Source organism: Prionailurus bengalensis, chromosome A1 (assembly GCF_016509475.1).
Source record: "Prionailurus bengalensis isolate Pbe53 chromosome A1, Fcat_Pben_1.1_paternal_pri, whole genome shotgun sequence".
Classification (NCBI taxonomy): Eukaryota; Metazoa; Chordata; class Mammalia; order Carnivora; family Felidae; genus Prionailurus; species Prionailurus bengalensis.
The window spans coordinates 53,442,056-53,463,506 of NC_057343.1; positions in this window are offsets into that span (position 1 = coordinate 53,442,056).

Below are 21,451 nucleotides of genomic sequence, written 5' to 3' on the forward strand. Positions count from 1 at the left end.
CTCCAACCAGCTGTATGTCTGGATGGGGGTTGCCTGAGGAAAAGATGGGGCCAGGACATACATGGAAGACTTTCAGGTCCTGGCCAAGGAAGAGAGACGAGGTCATATAGACAGCAGCCTGGATGGGCAGTGGGGCAGCAGCTACATGTAAGACAAGGGACAGTGCCACAGGACAGAGCAGCTATGGAATAGGCCAAGGGCTTTGCAGGAAATGCCAAGGGCTCCTCACCCACATCAGGAGATATTCTAAGTTCCCAGAACAGATACTATCTTGGGGTAGAGGAGGAATGAGAGCAAGCATAAAGAAACGAGCTATTTAAATTATATCTAACAGGATTTAAACTAGTTTAGACCTTTAGTTACCTTCTACCTTCTAGACCAGACTACTTATTTTTCTGGGCACATCTGGGTATAATGCATGCAAATTTGCAACCCTACTATACAAGTGGGCTTTGGCAAATGTATTTAACTTCTGAAGCTGCTGCTTCCGAATGAGATTAATCAGTTGGCTCTTCTGGGTGATACCAGCTTTAGATCAGAGAATTTCTTCCAGTTGTCACTCAGAAAAGTTACATTTCTTGAGGTCTATGAGTAGTAAGATAAAGGGTAGAAGAGAGAGGGAAGGGACTCTAGGGAGATTAAATAATGGGAGAAAAGTATTAAAGGAGAGGTAAAAGAAACTGTCTCTATGTTTCCTTAGTGTTAGTCCTGCTGAATATTAACAAAGGCGGTCTTTTCAATTACAACATGTTACAAATGTGAAACTGGGCACTGAGGAAACAATCTGAAATGCTTCCAAACACTGAGTAGTAAGAGCCCTCAGAGGCAGAGTCTATGGGCCCAGATACCTTCAGGGATTACTGCGTGGGCTGTGTTGGTTTTGTGCTGGAACACAAAAGATATCCTGCACCCAAGAGTCTTGAGGAGTTTAGAAACTTTAGATCCTACATATCACTGTCTCAGGTGTAAAATTACCATGCCCTACGCCTGATCTCTCTGTGGCGCTCTCGCTCTGATGACACTGTGGGAAATATGAGAGACACGTGGTAATCTGTTTGGGGAATAAGGGAAAGGTGTTGGAAAAACAGAAAACGTATTCCCTGGGAAACTATTTGAGTTCCACTAAGCAGAAAAATGTACAAGCTCACTCCTAATTCACTCTGAAGTAGTGTGTTTCAATTCCCTTGTAAAATACAGAAACACAAAATCGGAATGTGTGTCCCAGCAAGAGCTCTCTTTTGAGAGCTTAGGCCAAAGAGAGCAAAATTTACCCAACTGCCATATGCCATAAATCATAGTTCTACAAAACACATAGTTCCTGCCTGCCGATTTTTTCCCCAAAAGAAACAGTATTATTGTGCTTTCTCCACAAAACTAAAATACTATGAAAATTTTTAAAGAAAACAGAAACAAAAAACATTCCTTTCACCCATCTGCCCTTTGGTTCCACGCCTTACTTAATTCATCTCTATCCTCATCATCCTCACTCTCATCCAAGCTGGAAATCTCAACATTGCCTTTTGCTCATACCTCTCCTGGACCCTCACCACCTGACTATTCTCCCAGACGGTCTTTCTTCTGTTCCTATTGTCACTTCCTGAGGGGACTTGGTTGGGATCTCACCCAGCTGTCTGCCTCTTTTGAGCTTCCCTTTTCTTCATTCTTAGCCTCTCCCCAGGAAAATCTCCCCTCTTTCCTCCTTTCTGTAAACTGCCCATGGGGCAACCTTCCCCACACACAGCTCAGTTAAGTCTCTCCTCAGCAACAAATCTTGACATCCTCCTGTGCGAGAACAACAAACACCACAGAAGCATTTAATGGTCTCCATGGCCTGCCCCCAATTCCGTGTGCTATTTGTTTTTTGCCATATATATGTATACATATACATAGGGAGAGAGATAAAGAGAAAGCACACAAGCAGGGGAGAGGGGCAGAGGAAGAGAAAGAATCTTAAGCACTCTCCACACTCAGTGAAGAGCCTGATGTGGGACTCAATCCCACAACCCTAGAATCACGACCTGAACCAAAATCAAGAGTTGGACACTCAACATACTGAGCCACCCAGGTATCCTGATTCTCCTATACCTTTTTCAATCACCTTCTGCCACAGTGACATCAGACTATAAGTATTTATTCAAATACCTTCCTACTTCTAGTGTTTGCACTGCATTCTTCTTTCTAGAATGTTCTTCACTCCACCTTTCAGCCCCAAACCAACACTTACTGAAATCTTACCCATATGGCAAAACTCAGCTCCAAGAAACCTCCTTCATGATCCTTTCCTGATTTCTGTGATTAAAATTAATGTACCCCTTTCCCACACCTTCATATGTCTGGGCCTTCCCATCAACACTTACCACTTTGTACCCTATACTACAGATATTTGGGCTCCCTTGTCTTTCTCATTAGACTATAAGCTGCTTGAGTGCAGAGATGTGTCCCAGTAATGTTTGTGGAGTGGAATCTACTAGGCCTTGTGCTGGTCAAAGCTAACTTCACCATCACTATCACATAAAGAAGTAAAATGAACTTGTTCTTTATTAACAGGCTCATGTCTACCTCAGAGATGTACAAATTACAGTTTTCTAAAGGGGTCACATCTTTGGTGAAGTTATTCATATAACTGTAATTAACAATGTGCTTAAATGCCCTAATTTCATTATATATATATATATATATATATATATATATATATATATATACAGAGAGATAGAGATAGAGAGAGAGAGAGATTCAAAGTTAAACCAGAAATACAACGTGTTATCCTTTATTATAGGAAATTGCAGGAAGAAGTTAATGTGTCTGAACAAGACAAGGTGCTTGAAGTCAAAAAAGATTTAAGTTTGAATCTTGCCTCCTCTACTGTGAGCTGCCTGGTCTTAGGCAAAGCCCTAAATTTGAGCCTCAGTTTTCTAGTCTGTAAAATAGGGAAGAAAATGCCTACCTACCTCTTCTAAATAATAGATGTAATAGTACTTTCTGAACTGCAAGTTTATTAACAAAGAATATATATTAGTATTATCCTGACTAAAAGACTTAACCAAAGAACATACTTCAGTGGTACTACTGTTCAGGGGCACCTGGGTGGCTTAGTCGGTTAAGCATCCAGCTTCAGCTCACAGGTCGTGGGTTCCAGCCCCGTGTCGGGCTCTGTGCTGACAGCTCAGAGCCTGGAGCCTGCTCCGGATTCTGTGTCTCCCACTGTCTCTGCCCCTCCCCTCTCACTCTGTCTCTGTCTCTCTCTTAAAAATAAACATTAAAAAGTTTTTTTAAATGTTACTACTGTTTTAAGAGGCTGGCTGGTACCACTTGCAAAAGCAGTGTTTTGTCTAGATGACTCGCATTCTGCATTGTTATTCCAGGCTGGTTGGTAACTCCTAACAGAGGAATTTATGCAGAGCCAAGGGCATTTCACATCACAGTCTGCAGACATAGATTGATTTGCCTCTCCTGACTTTTCCAAAGTCACATAAGCTATCCCAAGAATACCTAACATGTGACTTAATTCTGTTTCTACAAATCTAGTCTGCTGTTTTTTCAAAACACAGAAGGACACATAAGCCTCCTGCTTACAAATTCTATAAGTATTGGGGCACCTGGGTGGCTCAATCGGTTGAGCGTCCAACTTCGCCTCAGGTCAGGATCTCGCAGTTCGTGAGTTTGAGACCTGTGTCAGGCTCTGTGCTGCCTGACCTGTGTCAGGCTCAGAGCCTGGAGCCTGTTTCAGATTCTGTGTCTCCCTCTCTCTGCCCCTTACCCGTGCATTCTGTCTCTCAAAAATGAATAAACGTTAAAAAAAAATCTAAAAAAAAAATTCTACAAGTTTTGTAGTAGTCACACAACCACACTGAAGGAAAGAAATTAGGAATAGATAATAGTTGTAAATACCATTAAGAAACGCTTTAGTTTGGGCAGTGTGGGTAGTGTAGGGTCATAGTTTAACCCTTTGGGTGCCCAAGATTTCAAATTCTTTTTACTAGTTTAAATGGTTTCCCAACTTCCCCACCTTGGCGATCGGACTACAAGAGAACTCTTGCTGGTCTTCCAATCCACCACACTTTCAAAAGCCACCCCCTTCACCACTACCTGGAATGAAATGATCCACCTTTTCCAATAGCTGAAATTCCATTCCTGCTGGTCCCCTCGGGTCTTCGGTAAAGTCATCTCTGATAGTCTCAGGAAAAGTTATTGACTCCCTCCTCTGTGTTTCAAGTAAGTTTCTCCTGTCATTACTTTAGCATTTATTTTGGGAATGCTACAACTCTTTCTGTACACATCTGTCTCCGAATTCCATGATGGTAAGGCTTGAGGGTCTTTTTTTAATCTTGCACATAATGGTGTCAGAGATGAGTAAGTTTTGTTTACCTGCTAAATATTTAGAAATGTTTGTTAAATGAATGAATATGTTATCACTAGTGAAATTCAATTATTGTACTACTATATTTAAGTGATGACACTGAGATTTAAGCCCTACTTGCTTCTATACGAGTTTACATAGAATGGTATGTATTCTATGAAGTGTCTTTTTTTTTTCAAGTCCTCTGCTATGAATATCATTTTTCCCCCATGTAATTTAGGTTCTTTCTCATTAGGTATGATCATTGTCCCTTTAATTGCTATTGTGTTTGTTCTCTGCTCCTTCCTTCCTGCTCCCCATTTGTTTAATATGTCCCATGTCCTCTCTTTCTCATTCTTATGAATCCTTGAAATGTCATGGCTTAATGTATTTCTTGATTTGGCATAATTCTTTATTTGGTTTTCATACCTATCATGTACTAATGGAAACACATCTTTATACTAGGCAGGATTGTGACATGTCCAGTCATAATCAAAATATTCTAGGAGTCTCCCTCTCTTTTCTGTTTCCATTGCATCCACCTTCACACTGGTTCTACATCACCACACCTGAGTTATAACTGCAACAGCCTCCTAACGTCTCAGTCTGCATGCAGTACGCCCTATTCTAATCAGATCATATATCACTCCTGAGTTATTCTTCCTAAAACACTGGTTTCATTTTATTAATCCTATGAATAAGGGCCTTTAATTTCCCTGGGACAACACCTGGCATTCAAGAGTCTCACAATCTGGCCACATCCTGTCTTTCAAATTTTATTCTCTATTTCTCCATTCTCCATTACTGTTGTAAGTGGTTCAAAAGAAGTTCGCTCTAATAACCACACTGATGTTCATCCCTTTGTGGCCCCTCTTTTGCCTCTGGACTGGCTCTGTGACTTGCTTATTACCACTGGACCATGGTGGAAGTGAGGCTGCAGGACTTCGGAGAGGAGGTCTCAAGAAGTCTTGCACTAACTTAGACCTCCTTCCTCAGGAAGTCTGTTTGACTGAGATCACTCTGATTCTACCGTAGCCCAAACCACAGCTTTCCTCTGAGGTCTACAAACACTCAGAGGGGGAAAAAAACTAAATAAAAAGATCCTTTTAATCTTGTCTTTCCAAATGTAATGCCAGGGCTCAGGGAAAATACAACCCGATCTACCATCTGATCCCCTGGACTGTGCTAACTGTTTGGTACACAGATCACATCTAGAAAATCACTTCACTTCACCAAGCCTCCATTTCCTCAGTTAGTTGCATGCATCCTTGTGAGCGATTGTTGACCCATAAAATTAGCTCTTCCAACTTGACCTTCTGCAGCTTCACATCCTAAGTAGTTCAATTGTCATTCCCCACTTTAGACTTCTGCTTCTGGGCAAGATGGGATAACAGATACCAGGTTTACCCTTCTATCTGAAACAATCAAAAAATGGACAAAATATATGAAACAAAGGTTTTCAAGACACTGAACATCAGGCAACTAAAAATAGTAATCTCTGAGAAATATAAAACAAATGAGGAGAGCCCAAAGATTGCCCCACCTACTGCATTGAGAGCATTTCTAGCACACAGAGGAGGAACTTAGGCAAAACCCAGTGAAGAACTTGAATTGAAGATATAGAGCTGATAATTCAGGGTCACTAAGGAGGTTATAGTTAGAAGGACAAAGTAAAAGAGAGGAGAGAGCAGGGCAAAGAAAGAACCTTCAGGGGCGCCTGGGTGACTCAGTTGGTTAAGTGTCTGACGTCAGATCAGGTCATGATATGTGTGGTGTGCAAAGGGACCTGGTAGAAAGTGGATATGAAGAGGGATGTCTTGGTGGCTCAGTCAGTTAAGCGTCCAACTCTTGATTTCAGTTCAGGTCATTATCTCATTGTTCATGAGTGTGAGGCCCACATTGGGCTCTGCGCTGACAGTGTGGAGCCTACTTGGGATCCTGTTTCTCTCAGCTCCTCCTCCACTTGCACACATTCTCTCTCTCTCTCTCCCTCCCTCTCTCTCTGTCTCTGTCTCTCAAAATAAATAATCTTTAAAATAGAAAGAAAGAATCTTCAGAGATTTGCAAAGGGTCCCCCTTAGGTATTTGCATATACTGATCGGCATATGCATGTGAGGGAGCTAAAATAAAGTCAGATGTTTACCTTTTACCACACACAAAAACCAGTATCAGGTAAATTAAGTAAAATAAATTCAAGAAGCAAAACTTTAAGACTTTTAGAAGAAAATAAAGAACATCTCCATCACATCAAGGCAGGGAGTTTTTCTTACACAGACACCAAAAAGCACTGACCATAAATTAAAAGATTAATAAATTTGTGTACACTGAAATTAAAGCACAAACAGCAACATATTAAAATGGCACTGACACGAGCCAGACACAGAGAAAAGATGTTCATAATCCATAAAACCAGTAAGAAACTTTTGCTCAGAATATACAGTAAAATCCTACATACCCATGCTTTTGAAGACAACCCAGTAACAACAGCTAAAAAGATAAATCGAAATAAAAAATAAACCAGGGAAGTGATATAAAAAGCAATTGTTTTAGAAAGTGAGCAACACATGAGATATATAAAAAATTTTCCAGGAGAATAAAACTACAATAAAATGCCATTTCACACCCACCTCATGGATAGGCAGTCATTCATTCATTATCATGGGTTCATTGGAACCCTACTAGATGTAGTACTCCATTAGGCACATGGAAACATTAAAGGGTGAATACATGACAATTATTTCATTTACCTTCTCTACTAGAATGAGAACCCAAAAGGGCAGGCACCGCTTTTTATTCTTCATTGTATCTTCAGCATCTTTCTGTCATTAAGCAGAAAATTATTTAATGGCAGAAAAATGATGCAAATCCTACTCCGAGAATGTCACAGTGTGGGACAAGGAAGCAGCAAATCCTAACACCTCACAGGGATACCTGGGACTTCCACAGAGGAGCTAGGTTTTGGAGGATGTGCAGTTCTCCAGCACTTTGGCCAGACTCAAAATGAGCCTTGGGAAGAAGATTTTCCTGGCATAGCTTCTTTCTTTTCAAGTCAGAACAGAATATGTACCATTTGTACCATACTATCACACACACACACACACACACACACACACACACACACACATACACACAGGCATGCACGCACACATGCAAATCTCAAATAACTAATTCCCTGATAGTAAATAACTCCATCTTCAAAATTCCAGAATAAGGAGGAAGATGAGGATGAGAGGAAGAAGATTCTAAGCCATCTATATCCATACAATTTACCATGATGGTAATGTGGCTTTGATATTGGCCATCGTCACTAACTTAACTTTATTATTTCACTGCCTTCATCAACCTTACTTTACTACTTTGGACAACTTGCCCAAGAAGAAAACAGTTGCAAATAACTTTATTGTTAGTTCCAGAACCTTCCCAAATATCCCACTTAAGTGAACATCAAACTGCTCAACTCTTCAATCCAATGACCATGTACTCTCTGAGACCCTTCAAAACTCTCAAATCCACCAATCCTAAACTACCACATCATGACCTTTACCCACATTCCCTATACTGCTGTCTGCCAGCTCCTTCATCTCCACTACCCCCCAAACTTAAAAGACCTGCCTTAAAGCAGACTTCTATTCATTATTAGAACTCTGAAGAGGTGCCCTGCCCCCTTTCAGCTTTGTCTTATGAACAGGTTGTTTGGTGATATTTTCAAAGACCCAACAGTCTATTCTCCTCCTTCTCTTCCTCCTTCTGATCATCATCATCATCACTAACATGGATTGAGCCCTAACTACATGCCAGGCACTTGCTAATTAGTTTAAATACCTAATAATCACATCTCTTACAAGAATAGAGTATTTTTAAGCAAGTAATTAACTAAAGTATAGGAGATATATTCAAATGAGATGTCAAAACACCTCCAAAAAAGAGGTTTATATTTCCCACTGCCCTTCCTCATAAAAATTATGGGAGCCATAGAGGTCCATCCAAGTCTAAAAGATACTCTGGAGCAGATTTCCTGGGTGAGCACCACCGGAAGCCATCTGTGATTGCAGTAGCATTGGCCTTCATGGCTTGGCTAAGTTGAGTTCTATTAAAAAAATTCCACCAAGGGAAATAAATGTGCCTCTCCTCTCAACAGTAAAGGGAGGTGACCTTCTCACAGAAAATATTAGCTGTTGAAATAAATAACGAAGGTACTACAAACATGAACAAAATAAATGTAGGAAGACTTTAAGGAGGAGAAATGTCTGTGTTTTGCTTTTCACCTCCAAATAAAGAATAACAGATGTTCCCCTGGCAAACTGCGAGAGGGAAATGGGGTGACTGAGCTTTGCAACTAAAATAATATCAACTGTATATTGTAATTTCACTTTTGCAACGCCACACTTTTGACTCTGTGGCACTGCCAGTAAAAATTCATTTTCAAGCAGCACATCTGAACAGCCTGGGCCTTTGCCTTAATTCACTTTTGTTGCTAAGAGCCAAGAAGAGAGGTAGCCTAGTATAAGGAGGATGGACGGCAGAGCACTCCATCGGAAGAGGCCACATGCTAAATTAATCATGTTCCAGCCAGAATTTGCAATTCTTTGAGAGATGCTCAAGACTGTATGAAAAATTTAGAGGTAACAGGGAAAGAAGGAGAGAGGTTGTGAAGCAGAAAGCTTCAGAGGGCACTTTAAATGTGAAAGATGCATTAGAGCTTCTCACACGTGAACAAGATATCTTGCCTTACCAGACGCCATAAGTAAGGACCGCGATCTCCTAGGTGTGCTGATGAAGGGGCGCTCATGCTGGAACACAGACGTTTCAGACTGGATGGCCATTCTCAGGGATGAGGATAAACATGAAAATCATCCATCTTAAATTTAGTATTGATTCATCAAAGACAGCATGCAAGGACAATGTCAATCCAAGGTGACAAGTTCTGTTTAGGGAGATCTGAGCATGATTGCTTAGATGAGTTTCAGGGATATTTTATGATTATTATTTTCATATATATTTTCCCTTTGTTTCTGCTGTTATCTAACTAGTTCTATTTCTGAGTGCCTAGGATCTCCACTTTGTGCTGTAGACTTCACCACTGGTTAACTACATGAATATAGTCAAATATGGTCTGTTCTGAACTTTCTTCATCTCAAAAATTAGATAAAATTCTTGATCCATCATAAATGAAAACCACGAAAAGTTTTTTTAAGAACAAACAGATTGTCTAGAGGGATTCTTGATTTTTAATGTGTTTTTTAAAAAGGAATAAACAAAATAAGTGCCCTAACTACAATGACAAGAAACTTACCATGAATGCAATGCACTTTAGTTGTATTCCGTGTCAGTGGCAAGTCCTTCTCTCCGGAGGACCCTCAAGTAAGTACCCTTGCAGAACTGCCCTGTCACACCTCACTCCTGATTCCAACCACATCTCTTCCTACTGATAACTGCAATTTCTTTTCTCGTGGTAGGAAATTGCTTCCAGGGGCCATAGAAGAAGAAACTATAGCAAACTTCATACTTAAGAAATTACAAGGACTCCACTCAGGGCTGTAACTGGAGGTGCAAATTGTCATGCTAAATGGGCTCAGGTAGTCACAAGATGAACGAGTTAAAGCCTCCCTGTCCTCCAGAGCCTCTGGCTGCCCAGGTCTTCTAACACCTTCTCCCTCTCTGACTCTGTGATTAAGTCTCATCTCGTCCCCATTCTCCAACAGAACTTCCCTGCCCCAAATCCCATATTCTTAACCCTCAGCCTTCAACGAGCACCTAAAACTTCATTCCCAGCAAGCTATTAATAATGGTAGACAAGAAGTCTGAAATACAATCCATGTATTCCTCAATTATTCCTCTTATCATCAATTAATATTTTATTGGGTTACTGTTTCTTTATATTAACTGCATCCCTAACAATTATTTTTGGAACCCTCTTTCCCCTCCCTCATCCACAGCTTCCCCTGGGGTCTCCCCTTCCTCCCAGCGAGACCTGAATTCCAGATGGCAAGATGCTCCTAATGCAGCTCATCTTTTCCAGTCACTTAAGGAAGCCACTTGTAGCCACTCAAGAGCAGCCCTCAAAACTCACTATTGGAATGAGAAAAAAGAACTGAGTCTTACCTAGCGTCGAGCTTTTCTTTAATTCCTCCAGTGCACCGCACAACTCAGCCTTCACACAGCTGTGTGCCATCTTCCTGGGACACTCCATTCTCTACCACCCCAAGCTGTAATCTGGTCTCATGCCTCTGAGCTCAAGGTAAATTTTATTACTTCAGATAGATCTTTGCTAACCCTCGCACAGACATCTGGTAACCTGTACTGTATGCTCCCATAGCCCTGGCACCCTCTACCTGTTCGACAGCCAGCACAATTTACTCTGCTTCTGAAGTGTCCATCATCACTTACCCAGGTTGTCTTTGCACCAGACTGAAAAGATCGGTGGGTCTGGTTCATTGCTGTTCTGCCAGTGGATAACAAGCATTTATCAAATGAATGAATAAAGGCACAAATTGTGTTTGATTGTGTCTTATATCTGCCATAACATCAAGCAGGGTTACTGAAACATAATAATTAGCGTTCAATAAAATGCTTATGGATTAAATGCAGGAATAAGAACCCTGAGGATGTCAGCTGAATTCAGCATACCCCAAATCAACTGGGAAAATCCTTCCTACAATGGTTGTTGCCTGATCTCTCAGTGGGCCTCTTGCCTTGCTACTTGGCTCAGATAAAAGAACAGCACTACAGGAAAAAAAAAAAAGTAATATGCAATGGAAACTAAACTGCCACACTCAGAAGTGATATTCTCTTTTTCTTTCAACTCCTACTGTTGAACATTTTCCCCCAATCCCCCAAGAGGGAAAGATCACTGGAAGCACACCCATAAAAAAAAAAGTCACCCTGATATGTTTTTTTTTACAAGACGTGTGCTATTTAAATTCTCACCCATGAATATGTAGCTAATATTGACTAATGGGAAATGTAAAAGGAAGAAAGCTAAGGGTTTTTTTAAGCACATCCATTGAAATTAGGGTCATATGTAAGAAATTTGTTTAAAATTTTTTTTCTGAACCACATCCAAAACTCCAGAGGGCACATTAAATAATGGAAGTGTAAGCTACTGGGATTTGGTGCTGGTTAGAATGTTGGCACAATACATGGCTTCCTGTGTGGTTTAAAAAATTAAGGAATTTTTCCCTCTTCCTTTATCTAGTAGCCTCCAAAATTAAAACAGTTTTCTTTTCTTTGTGGAATAATACAAGCTAACCAAATTATACTCTAATATTTTCATTCAATGACTTTGAAAGTCATGAAAATGTTTGTTTGGGGAGTTTTGTATACAGAAAAAGAAAGAAAGGACCATATCAGGAGGATTAAAAAAAAGAAGATAAAACAAAGAATTCCAAGGATTGTCACAATCTGATCTGCATAAATAAAAGATAATAGCTTCCGTGAGCTGGCCAACCTTTGTGTGGAGTGATCGGTCTGTGGAGAGTCGTGTCTGAGAGGCTGCAGGTCATTATGGCAGGATAAAGCCTATTTCTCATTTATATTAAAGAATCTTGCCTGTTAAGGGCTTGATTTGGATCTCAGACATAAATGCGCCTAGGGCCGCTCACCTAGTTAAGTCAATTGCTACATATGCATTCTCTCCCTAATACACACACAGAGTTTATCATTCACAATTCAACCATTACACCTAATGTTCTTTTCTTGATTTAGAAAGAATAACAGTTAGGTAGATCAGAAGGACTCAAACTGAGGGGATTGGATCATAAAATTTACACCTAATATAGAATTTTGTTTCTAATTTTGTATAGAAGATGTGAATTTTCTCCCCCTTGACTACTTCAAGAGAAGACAATAAAATTGTTTCTGGTTTTGTTTTCTATGTTTGATTGACATTATTGTCTGGTTTCAGGCAAGATGGATTGTTCCAAGACAACATCTGGAGATCTAGGCAATGGAAACTTCTACATGTCAGAGACAGAGAGAGAGAGAGAGAGAGAGAGAGAGAGAGAGAAAGAAAGAAAGAAAGAAAGAAAGAAAGAAAGAAAGAAAAGTCCAGACAATATAGTAAACAAAGCCTGACCACAAGAGTGGATAAATATGGACCATGAAACCAAGGAAATCCATGGCTCATGGGGTCTGGAGAAGAACTATGGGTGTAGTTGGAAGGCTTCCTTGGGCTGGGCCTCATAAGGTGGCTGTTGCTTTAGTGGGTCCCCACCTTAGAGGTCTGCAGGTCTAGAAATTCAATGTATAACTTCACCCAGGCACAATCAGACCCTACTGAATTGACTTGCATGATCAATATAAATTAAATTTTAATTTATAAATTATAATTTTTATATATAATATAATTTTTTATAATTTTTATTTTTATAATTATAATTTAAAAAAATATTTGGACATAGGCTTCCAGTTAAAAAGCCAATGGATTAATTTATGAGGCAATAATAATATGACACAATAGGAAAATTCTCATCAGAAGATTGGGTCTTTGGTCTTTATGTACTCTTTGTGAGACACAGCCTTGCTAGTTCTTAATTTTCCTAATCACAACTGAGAGGTATTAAGAGTTAATTCAAATGCTTGAGAAAATAGTTCAATAGACAAATGAGCAAATGACAGGAATAGAAGGCAGTATAGTATGGTGCTGTGGTTCTCAAACAAAACTTGGGCAACCAAGGAGTCCCCAGATATATCAATAATGAGGACACTTGTATCAAGAAGTTCCATAGAACACATGTCAAGATGATTTGAAAGTAAATGAACAAAGGGCTCATTCTGCAGAAGTTTGCTAAACCCATGACCTGCAGACCCAGGAAAGATTATAAACTAATTTCATTGGAACATATGCCTAAAACAATGGTTTTCAGGGGGAATGGTACTGCTCCCTAGGAGAGGTTTGGAAAAGGGGAGAGGACAAGGTGTGACAATAATGGGTGCCTCACTGGCATTTAGTTAGCGGGAGGCAGGGATGCTGTGACTCGGAATGCACAAGACAGTTCTGCACAAAGAACTGTTCCCAGAAAATTGTGTACAACATTGCATTAATGAAGGTGTTTTTATAATGATCTAATTTTCGTTTACATAAAGATAGTGTTATTTGCACAGTTTTAATATGTACTGATTTTCCAGGATGGTAACGGCAAAGTAAATCGAAGAACAAATATACTCTGTTATGATCATATTTTTATCAAGAACATTCACAGTTTTGAAAAAAATCTTCCCACTCATGATATTTGAGTCAATGGTAAGACAGTTTTATCAGTCTACATTCATGGCTGTGGGATTCATGGTGATTCTACAACTAGAGACAAACATCCTTTTTAGAATAAATTACTTTCATTTTATTCTCCCGTGTAATAAAGTTAGGCCATTGCTTCAATACTTATAGTCAAGAGGTATTACAAAATGTTTGTTATATAAAAAGGAAGCATTGGATATAACTATTTTTTTAATGTTTATTTACTTTTGAGAAAGAGAGCACAAGCCAGGGAGGGGCAGAGAGACAGGGAGACACAGAATCCGAAGCAGGCTCCAGGCTCTGAGCTGTCAGCACAGAGCCCTACACAGGGTCTGAATTCACAAACTGTGAGATCATGACCTGAGCCGAAGTTAGACATTTAACTGACTGAGCCATCCAGATGCCCCATGAGAGTGTTGAAAACACTGATTGAGGACAAAGATTATCTACACGGTAAAAACAAAACAAAACAAAACAAAAAATCAAGGAAAGTTTGCAACAGACCTAAATGGGAAAATTGCCATTTCTAGGAACAAGCAAAATTTCGTCGCCTTTCTGGGGACAAAAATACAAAGGGATAAAGTAAGAGGAAGGGCATTACTGGACCCAGAAGACCTAGTGAATATATAGCCATCCCAGAAAGATGGAATATTAAGCTACAGGCAGGAGTCTCTGGGCCTATTTTCCATTTGGAATCCTGGGGAGATGCCACTTTGTACCATGCCTCTACCCAGAACATGGCAATTATAGCAGATTAAAAATGGCAGTGGAGGACATATAAGCAGCAGACCAGAAATTGTGACCCTGAGATTCCAGGGGCTCCATGGGAATCCAGTCATTCGCAGATGATCTCAGTGAGGGAGTCAGATCACAGCCAAAAGTAGCAAGCAAGAATTTTGCCCTCCTGAAGACAAGGTAACCCTGAATGAGGGTATGTGCCATCACGCAGATGGCCAATGCCAGGGCTTAATGGAGACCATGGGTGAGATCAACAGACCAGAGTATATGCAGAACTGGAGGAAGGAACTAGGATCAAAGCAGAAGAGTCATCAAGACCCAGCAACCAGGTAAACAGTGAACAGCCAGCATGCAAACCCAAGACCCATCCCCTTCAAGAAACTGCTATCCTCACCAGACCTGACACTAACCAGCTAAGCAAAAAATAAAGAAGTGACAATTTCTTTGGACACTTCTCAGTATTCCAAGGACTGCATTTTTATTCTTGTCTTAAGTATGTGCCTCTCTTTTCTATATGCATCAGAAGTTGTTCATCCTGAACTTAGACTGTGGGAACCAGAACTGAATGTAAGTCCAGCCCACAGCACTACATTTATCATGAATCTAAGACTATTAAAATAAAAACAAGAATAAGAATGCCATCTACTGGCATGGATAGCAGCAAGGGCTCTAGCAAATCTGCATTTAGTTTAAGTGGGGAAAAGATAAAGAAAAAGGTTTTTTTACTATATCCTGTTATGAAATGCTGATAGCCACAGAATGGAGCACCACATATAAATAATATGAAGGGGATTGATCACAAATAAATTCTTTATTAACTAGTAAATCTCTCACCTTCATATCTCAATTTTGTATTTCCTACTATAGGCTCCATCTCGACACAAAAGAGGTAAATAATAATGACGCAAATGTTTTGTTTTATTAATTTGGCAAAGTGTTTCAAAACAACCTACTCTTGTTCTTTTTTTCAACCTTGTAAGATATGTATTTCTAAAATGGTTTGCCTATGTAGGCAGAATGATAGAGCATGTGACTCTCTTGGCTGTTTCTATTTTCTATATATTGGAGTTATATTGGATTTTTCTCGCATAATTTTCTAGAAGGCAAGCCAGACACCAATGAGTTGTGTCTGTCAATAGTGATTATTATTTATATGATCATTTGTATGACTTTTCCTCAGGTAACTAGTAATAATTTGAATTGTTAAACTTTTCAATAATGAATCATTTATTTCTAATCTTTTGTTATTTAAAAAACCTATTCAGGGGCGACTGGGTGGCTCAGTCAGCTAAGCATCTGACTCCTGATTTCGGCTCAGGTCATGATCCCAGGGTTGTGTGGTTGAGCCCCTCACTGGGCTCCATGCTGTGCATGGAAGCTGTTTAAGATTCTTTCTCTCTCTCTCTCTCTCTCTCTCTCTCTCTCTCTCCCTCTTCCCCCTCTCCCCGCTCAAGCTCTAAAAAAACAAAAACAAAAACAAAACCCTATTGGGAGCCAAGATGGTGGAACAGCATGAAAGTTTTTTGTGTGTGTCACGTCCATGAAATACAGCCAGACCAACACTAAACCAACCTGCACACCCAGAAAACTGATCTGACAATTAACACAACAATCTGCAGAACCTGAACCACAGAATTCAGCAGGTACATGGCACAGAGAGGTGACCTGGGGGACAGAAGCCATGGAGGACAGGGAGCCACTTTTGCGTGTGGAGAGAGGACAGAGACGGGATTGGGGAGGGAGAATATGGGAAAACCACCCCCCCCCCAAAAGCAGCTGGAAAGAAAGTAGAAAAGTGGAAACAGCAGCAGGGACTGAACTAAAAAGGGAGAAAGGAGAAAGGAGAGGGTTTAAATTCCATTAAGACTATAAACAGGGGGAGCACAGAGTCTGCAACTCCACAGCTCGATACCTGGCGGTGCTCTGGTGGGAAGGGCGAATCCCCAGGAGCAGAGTGGGGTCGGGGAGGTTCTCAGACCACACGGGGAAAAGCGGTTCCACTCCTGGAAGGACATTTGGTAGAGACTGTTGAAGCCACCTGGTCCCAGCAGACCCCAGAAGGTGGCTACATTCGCTGGTGCTGGGGCTAGGTCGTTAAGGGTGAAGCCTGCTGCCAGATGTGTGTTGTGATTTTCCATAATCCCTGAAATGCTGCTGCTACACTATCTCGCGAACATTTTCTGGGGCCGGCTGGCACCCGGCCGCAGTCACTGGGCGATGGAAGCAGCACGGTCCTGCAAAGTTTCCTGAGTGCGTCCAGCATTTGGCCATTGCTCGGTGAGACCCTCTCACAGAGGGGCAGAAGGGTAAAAGCCACAGTCCCTCTGAAGTAAGGGGTCAGGAAAAACAGCCGCATCTGAGACAAAACTCAGGACGGAAGTGCTGCCTGGGACTTGGTCACAGACAGTGTGGAAGCAGGGAGCAGACGAAAGCTGAAGACAGAAGACAGGTGCGCGATTGCTGATCGGGGAGAACAGAGTTCTGATAGAGACTGAAAGCTGGGTGACGCCATTTTTAATGGTCCCGCGCAAGCACATACGCACCTACAAGCGCCACAACAATCCACCCAGTAAGCTAAGCAGCTCCATCTAGTGGAGAATGGAGCCATTACACTAAGCCCTGCCCAACTACGCCAACCTTACTCTTCAGGAACACAAGTCTCTCCACTTGCTTAGTTTATGGACTATAAAGCGCTTCATAGTTTGACTTCTAGGGAAAAACGAAGTAATTTCAGTCGTATTTCAGTCTGTTCGCTGGTCTATTCAATTTTCTTTCTTTTTTTTTCTTTTTTCTTTTTTCTCTTTTTTATGTCTTTTCTTTTTCTTGAATACAGAAAGAGAAAAAAGTCATTTTTAGTTTCAATTTTTGTTAAAAATATTTTTAATTTTTTTCTACTATATATTTTACTTTTGTGTAATTTTTTTCAACTTTTATTTTACTTCCATCATTTCATTTTAGTCGACTTCAGTGTATTCATTTTTTCAAACTTTCAAATGATTTCCTTTTTTTCTTTCCCCTTTTCTCTCTAGTCTACCAAGCCTCTTTCAACATCCAGACCAAAACACACCTAGGATCTAGCATCGTTTATTCAATTGTGTGTGTGTGTGTGTGTATGTGTGTGTGTGTGTTTTAATTTTAATATTTTTTTAATTTTAATTAAAAAATTTGTTTTACCTCATTAATTCCTTTTCTCCCTTCAAAATGACAAAATGAAGGAATTCACCCCAAAACAAAGAGCAGGAAGAAACGACAGCCAGGGACTTAACCAACAAAGATACAAACAAGATGTCTGAACCACAGAATTTAGAAACACGATAATAAGGGGGCACCTGGGTGTCTCAGTCAATTGGGCATCTGACTTCAGCTCAGGTCATGATCTCACGGTTGGTAGGTTCGAGTCCCGCATCAAGCTCTGTGCTGACAGCTCAGATCCTGGAACCTGCTACAGATTCTGTGTCTCCCTCTCTCTCTGCCCCTCCCCCACTTGCACTCTGTCTCTCTCTGTCTCTTGAAAATAAATAAATGTTAAACAAAATTTTAAAATTCACAATAATAAGAATACTAGCTGGAGTCGAAAATAGATTAGAATCCCTTTCTGCAGAGATAAAAGAAGTAAAAGCTAGTCAGGATGAAATAAAAAATACCATAACTGAGCTGCAATCTCGAATGGATGCCACGGCAGCAAGGATGGATCGGCAGAACAGAGAATCAGCTATATAGAGGACAAACTTACAGAGAATAGTGAAGCAGAAAAAAAGAGGGAGATTAAGGCAAAAGAGCACGATTTAAGAATTAGAGAAATTAATGACTCATTAACAAGGAACAACATCAGAATCATAGGGGTCCCAGAAGAGGAAGAGAGGGTATGGTAGGGGCAGAAGGGTTATGTGAGCAAATCATCGCGGAAAACTTTCCTAACCTGGGGAAAGACACAGACATCAAAATCCAGGAAGCACAGAGGACCCCCCCCCCCATTAGATTCAACAAAAACCAACCACCAACAAGGCATATCATAGTCAAATTCACAAAATACTCAGGCAGGGAGAGAATCATGAAAGCAGCAAGGGAAAAAAGTCCTTAACCTACAAGGGAAGACAGAGAAGTTTTGCAGCAGACCTATCCACAGAAACTTGGCAGGCCAGAAAGAAGTGGCAGGATATATTCAATGTGCTGAATCAGAAAAATATGCATCCAAGAATTCTTTATACAGCAAGGCTGTCATTCAAAATAGGAGAGATAAAAAGTTTCCCAGAAAAACAAAACTTAAAGGAGCTCATGACCAATAAACCAGCCCTGCAAGAATTTTTAAGGGGGACTCTCCGAGAGGAGGAAAGGTGGAAAAAAACCCAAATAAATAAATAAATAAAGACCAAAAGCAATAAAGACTAGAAAGGACCAGAGAACACCACCAGAAACTCCAACTCTACAAGCAACATAATGGCAATAAATTCATATCTTTGAGTACTCACTCTAAATGTCAATGGACTCAATACTCCAATCAAAACACATAGGGTAACAGAATGTATAAGAAAACAAGACCCATCTATATTCGGTTTACAAGAGACCCACTTTAGACCTAAAGACACCTTCAGATTGAAAGTAAGGGGATGGAGAACCATCTATCATGCTAATGTTCAACAAAAGAAAGCCAGGGTAGCCATACTTATATCAGACAATTTAGACATTAAAATAAAGACTGTATCAAGAGATGCAGAAGGGCATTATATCATAATCAAGGGGTCTATCCACCAAGAAGACCTAACAATTCTAAACATTTATGTGCCAAATGTGAGAGGACCCAAATATATAAATCAGTTAATTACAAACATAAAGAAACTCATTGATAGTAATACCATAATAGTAGGGGAACTTCAACACCCCACTCACAGCAATAAACAGATCATCTAACTAAAAAATCAACAAGGAAACAATGGCTTTGAATGACACACTGGACCAGATGGACTTCACAGATATATTCAGAACATTTCACCCTAAAGCAGCAGAATATACATTCTTCTCCAGTGCACATGGAACGTTCTCCAGAATAGACCACATACTGGGACACAAGTCAGCCCTCAACAATACAAAAAGATTGAGATGATACTGTGCATATTTTCAGACCATAACACTATGAAACTTGAAGTCAAACACAAGAAAAAATTTGGAAAGGTAACAAATACTTGGAGACTGAAGAACATCCTACTAAAGAATGAATGGACTAACCAAGAAGTTAAAGAGGAAATTAAAAAGTTCATGGAAGCCGATGAAAATGATAATACCACAACCCAAAACCTCTGGGATGCAGCAAAGGCGGTCATAAGAGGAAAGTATGTAGCAATCCAGGCCTTCCTAAAGAAGGAAGAAAGATCTCAGATACACAACCTAACCTTATGCCTTAAAGAGCTGGAAAAAGAACAGCAAATAAAACCCAAAACCAGCAGAAGACAAGAAATAATAAAGATTATAGCAGAAATTAATGCTATCGAAACCAAAAGAACAGTAGAACAGATAAATGAACCAAAAGCTGGTTCTTTGAAAGAATTAACAAAATTGATAAATCACTAGCCAGTTTGATCAAAAAGAAAAAGGAAAGGACCCAAATAAATAAAATCCAGAATGAAAGAGGAGAGATCACAACCAACACAGCAAAAATAAAAACAATAATAAGAGAATATTATGAGCAATTATATGCCAATAAAATGGGCCATCTGGAGGAAATGGACAAATTCCTAGAAACACATACACTACCAAAACTGAAACAGGAAGAAATAGAAAATTTGAACAGACCCATAACAGTAAAGAAATCGAATTAGTAATCAAAAATCTCCCAAAGAAATGAGAGTCCAGGGCCAGATGGCTTTCCAGGGGAATTCTACCAAACATTTAAGGAAGAGTTAACACCTATTCTCTTGAAGCTGTTCCAAAAAATAGAAAGGGAAGGAAAACTTCCAAACTATTTCTATGAAGCCAGCATTACCTTGATTCCAAAACCAGAGACCCCACTAAAAAGGAGAACTATAGACCAATTTCCCTGATGAACATGGATGCAAAAATCCTCAACAAGATATTAGCCAACCGGATCCAACAATACATTAAAAAAATTATTCACTAAAACCAAGTGGGATTTATACCTGGGATGCAGGGCTGGTTCAATATCTGCAAAACAATCAGTGTGATTGATCACATCAATGTAAGAAAGGACAAAAACCATATGATCCTCTCAATAGATGCAGAGAAAGCATTTGACAAAATACAGCATCCTTTCTTCATAAAAACCCTCAAGAAAGCAGGGATAGAAGGATCATACCTCAAGATCATAAAAGCCATATATGAAAGACCCAACGCTAATATCATCCTCAATGGGGAAAAACTGAGAGCTTTCCCTCTAAGGTCAGGAACAAGATGGGGATGTCCACTGTCATCACTGTTATTCAACATAGTATTGGAAGTCTTAGCCTCTGCAATCAGATAATGCAAAGAAATAAAAGGCATCAGCCAGGAGGAGGTCAAACTTGCGCTCTTCACAGATGACATGATACTCTATATGGAAAACCCTAAAGATTCCACCAAAAAACTGTTAGAACTGATCCATGAATTCAGCAAAGTTGCAGGATATAAAATCAATGCACAGAAATCAGTTGCATTCTTTTACACCAGCAATGAAGCGACAGAAAGAGAAATCAAGGAATCAATCCCATTTACAGTTGCACAAAAAAACGTAAAATACCTAGAAATAATCTAACCAAAGAGGTGAAAAATCCATACACTGAAAACTATAGAAAGCTTATGAAAGAAATTGAAGAAGACACAAAAAAATGGAAAAAGTTTCCATGCTCCTGGATAGGAAGAACAAATATTGTTAAAATGTCGATACTACCCAAGGCAATCTACATATTCAATGCAATCCCTATCAAAATAACACCAGCATTCTTCACAGCACTAGGACAAATAATCCTAAGGCTTGTACAGAACCAGAAAAGACCCAAAATAGCCAAAGCAATCTTGAAAAAGAAAACCAAATCAGGAGGCATCACAATCTCGGACTTCAAGCTGTACTACAAAGCTATAATCATCAAGACAGTATGGTACTGCCACAAAAACAAACACTCAGATCAATGGAACAAGATAGAAAACCCAGAAAT